The sequence below is a fragment of the Danio aesculapii genome, chromosome 14 (assembly GCF_903798145.1).
Source record: "Danio aesculapii chromosome 14, fDanAes4.1, whole genome shotgun sequence".
NCBI classification, from domain to species: domain Eukaryota; kingdom Metazoa; phylum Chordata; class Actinopteri; order Cypriniformes; family Danionidae; genus Danio; species Danio aesculapii.
This window is the reverse complement of record NC_079448.1, coordinates 31,407,857-31,412,856: the sequence shown is the minus strand read 5'-3', so window position 1 is coordinate 31,412,856 and position 5,000 is coordinate 31,407,857.

Genomic DNA, 5,000 nt, shown 5'->3' with positions numbered 1-5,000 from the left:
TACTACTACTACTACTACTACTACTACTAATAATAATAATAATAATAATAATAATAATAATAATAAATAAATACTACCACCACTACTACTACTACTACTACTACTACTACTACTACTAATAATAATAATAATAATAATAATAATAATAATAATAATAATAATAATAATAATAATAATAATAATGGCTGTTCAAAATTGAAACCAATAACCTATTTAGCATACATTTCAACATGAAAATAACTTTATCAGATGACTTGTATTGGTCTAATTTTAGGCAAAGGTAATTTTGCAAAAGCATAAAATATATATCAAATATTATAATCGTAGCGAACAATAGAACAAAGGTTGTTGTTTTTTTTCCTTGGGGAGTCTAACATTATTCAGGTAGAGAAATTGAGAATGTACACTGCATAGTGTAAATAAATGAAATGAAATGAATATGAGTAAATACAGCAATCATATTGTTTCATGAGCCTAAATGCTTTATATTCACTTGGAATATTTAAATAGGAAAGTGGCATCAAATGTTCAAATCATAATTTTTTCACTCTATTATGGTTAAACAGTGCAATTATTTGACAAATCATATGTGTTCTGAACTGTGTTACTTGGTCAGCTTTGCCTACTTCAGTGTTTCCCAACCCTATTCCTGGAGGTACACCAACAGTACATATTTCTGATGTCTCCCCTATCTGACCCATTCTTTTCAGGTTTTGGAATCTCTTCTAATGTTCTGATGAGTTGATTCAGGAGTGTTTGATTAGAAATAGGTTGCAAATGTGTACTGTTGGGTTGCCTTAAGGAACAGGATTGGGAATCATGGCCTGCTTTATGACTATTGTGAATGCACACATTGCAGTGTTGATGCTGAAAGCTTATATTGTGCAGCCCTGAGTTAAACTGTTAAATCGTAATCAAGAAGAATCATGAAGCAAAGGAAAATTCACACCTCTACTATTAAATTAGACTTTAACCCAAAAGTGACAGATTGGATTTATCACATGATCGCAATTTCCTAATGAAGGTGTGATGTTACTGATTATGCATGTGCTTAATTAAGTGTATCTTATACTTTTTTACTCCAATCTAAGTTGATATGCTGTAATGAAAGAAATAAAAAATAAAGAAAGACATATAAAGAAAAAAAGAAAGAAAGAAAGAAAGAAAGAAAGAAAGAAAGAAAGAAAGAAAGAAAGAAAGAAAGAAAGAAAGAAAGAAAGAAAGAAAGAAAGAAAGAAAGAAAGAAAGAAAGAAAGAAAGATGTTGATTTACATTTGTAAGTGTTTTTAATTGAGACTGTATTAAATGAATTTACTGTATGTAAAACAAATATCTATTGAGCGGCTAACAAGTAAAAGAGATAGTTCACCCACAGAAAAAATACAAATCTGCCACTATTAACTCACTCTCATCAAACATTCGAGAGTTATTTTTCTTCTCTTGAATGCAAAAGAAGACATTTTGAATAATGCAGAAAATTGGTTGTCATTGGCTCCCATGAAAACACTTGTGTGTTTTCATGTTCCCATGAAAACAAGTGTGTAATAAATATTATTTTGTGTGTATACCCTTTAAAAATCCCAGGTTCATCATGGATACATTGCCCTGTTTACATTTCTGAAGAGCATGAAATATGTCCCAGGAGGTATGTTTTTTTGTTTAATTTTTTTACAGTCTTTGTTTTAGTGAAAAAACAGAGGCCGCTGTGTACTCTTTTTGAGATCTCAAATTTCTCTCACGAGTGTCATTCCTGCCTGCTCTTCTCACGAAAATCCACCAGAGGCTGTTGTCAACTGATTGACTGAATGACAGACTGACTGATTAACTGAATGACTGACTGAATGACTGACTAACTGACTGTCTGACCAACTAACTGATCCCCCACCCACCTAACCCATCCGATAGTGTTTTCAAATGCAATCCAAAATAAAATAAAAAAAACGCCTGATTTTTACCACAATTTCAGATCTTACCGCAATCTCACCCTGATATTTACTTGTTTATTTTATTTTTTGCTTTTTGTTTTTCCTACTTTCTGGAACCGTTCTTCATTAGACTCAAACCCCTTTGTCGTGGTCAACTTCAAGTCCACCAACGTATGCAGCAAGCCACTGGGCAAACTGGTAACAGCAGAAAATCAGTCTAAACACAGGTAGGCGTGAAAAGAAACAGAAGTCAGCGGTGGCGTCATATCACCTCGTAGCATTCATTTGAAAAATGAAATGCAGCTATATGTACCGTTTGCTTAGGGCTAGGCAATATGGCAAAAATGCAATCTCAATAATTATCTTCTATATTAAACGATAACGATATACATTTCGATATAAGTTGTAAACGCTTCCAGATTTAAAAGAGTACCCCAACAATGACGGAAGCCACAAAAATTAGAGGGTCCCTTAAATGGCATAACATATTTTCGGCCGATAAAATTACAGTGGCAAAATATCTCGAATATCAACACACTTTTATATTCCCGTTGTTGTGCATTTCTGCTGTGTTATTGGCCCTTAGATCAATATAGATTAAAAAAAAGTCCAGAGCTTATTATTGCTATTGACATAAATTTTATCACGATTCAATATAATATCGTTTAACGGGCCAGCTCTATGCTGGCTACATAATTTGTGCTCTCCAGAAATGTATATGGGGCTACATATTCACAATGAGCCTATGTTGCCTTCAATCATGCTTTAGCAGAATAGAAACAATGTACACCCTGCAACCATCAAAAGCTTTGTGAAAAAAAGAAGTGGAAAAATGTCAATATGAGGACCTGAATGCAATAAAGCAGTAATGCAATATTGAGTGCTAAAGAATCTCCAAATTGATATATGATTGACTTGGCACAACCCTTTGACATATGCGGCTTTTGTTTAAACTTAGCAGTGTTAAGATGAGGGGAAAAAAGACCAAAAAGAACCAAAGCATGAGACGGCATACAAGATGCTGTGTTGTGACTGATGGCTGATCAGCATGGCCCCGCACAGCCCTCCACACCACTAACTGACAGCACTACTACTATAACACAGGCCCCACAAAAGCCAGAGTGGTTACCATCGCAACCCGAATGACAAAGCTCTCGAATTCACATTGTCTGATCTTTAAAACATTAGAGAGAGGGAGTGAATGAGAGAGAGAGAGAAAGAAAGAGAGAGATAGCAAGGCTGAGAATGGGAAAGACAGCAAGCTGTCAATACTCATAAAGAAGTATGAGAATCCAGGCCACTTCACAGCCGTTTACAATAGAGAACCATGAAAATGAGGGCAAAACAGGACACGTGTTCTCTTTATCTTTCTCCCATTACAAGATTTGGTGTGATTGTTAAAATCTGATTCAACAAGAACATGGAGCACACCCTCTATCTGCTTAGTGACAGAGGCCAAATGATCAGCTATTAGCTTGGATATTCTTCTGTGTGCATGTGTACAATAGCTCTGGTGAGATATTCAAGGAGGAACCTTTTTTTAGGCATCACAGGTGTGCCCCAGATGTGAAGAGTGTGGTCCCAAAGCAAAACTATACAGCCTGTGGGTGTCCTTCATGGATGTAGCAATCAAAATGCAATGCAATATGTGGAAAGGGATACACATGTTAACAGGTAAAGCTAAAATCTCTGACTGCCTTCCAACAAGGCCACATATTAAGATATCAGTAGATTAGGTGGTAAGCAAAGAATACATCAAAAATGTGTTGGAGAAATGGGCAGCAAACAAACTGTAATGGGATGACAACTACTGTAGGTCAGTTTATCTCTGGAACGCCAAGAATTTCTCCTGGTCAGCAGTGGTGAAAATTTACCAACAGTGGTACAAGGAGGGACAAATCACACACCGGTGACAGCGTGTTGGGCGCCCAGGGCATTTTGATGCACAAAGGGAACAAAGGCTGTCTGATCCAAGGGTGAAATAAGGTCAACCATGGCTCAGGTTACACAAAATTTTAATGATGGTTATGGAAGGAATGTGTCACAATACACAATGCACTGTACATGGGGCTGTGAAGGCACAGAGCAAACAGAAAGAATAAAGTATAATGAATCCCATTGAAAGTCAAAGTTGTGACATGTATGGTGTCACTTAAACTGAATTTGTGCTCAGCATTTATCCAACTGAAAACACAGTGAACGTATACACTGAGGATACACTTATATAACAGCGATGTAACCAAAAACATAAAGGTTTTCCCCTTGTGTTTCAAATAAACATTTAAAATGTTTGAATTTGAATAACTAATTTCTAATGACTAATATATTTTATCTTTGCCAAGATGACAGAACATAATATTTTACAAGACATTTTTGAAGATATTCAGCTTTAAATATTCAATTTAATATTCAGCTTGAGATGCAATTTAAAGGTTTAACTATATTAATTAGGCAAGCTTGGGCAATTAGGCAAGTCATTGTATAATGACTTGTTCTGTAGACAATCGAAAAAAAAAAGCTTATTTTTAAAAATTATTTTACGTCTTTTTTGTTGACAAGATAAAATAAAGCGCGGTGCACTTTTTATTTCGTTAGGCAATGACTGAATCAGCTGAGTATTATGTGCGAGTGTTGCTGTTAACATTAATATAATTTAAAATTTAATAATATTGTGAAGTTCAAGATTTGTGAGTCATGCAGCACTGGATAACTCAAAACAGCAACCACAAGTCTCTGCTCTATCTTTAAGAGGCTTCGTAGTTGTCCTACAATACAAACACTGCAGGCACCTCAACGGAAACCCCGCCTCTGCTTTCATTTGATCGGAGAATGAAACAGATGCGACTGACCTATTGCACTTTTTCCGCTCAGAGTTGACTTTTTTTCAACTGCTAGTGCACGGTGCACAGTGGCAATAACGCGGGGTGCAGCAGTCGTAATGTTCACTAACAGTTTAACAAGACTCAGCAATGAGTGTCTCAAAGTGAGCCGTATGTATGTGTGTGTAATCAGTACTTGAGCAGCATCAGCTGTGTGTTTGCAATCAGTCAGGATCAAAAACCGTTTGTGTGTGTG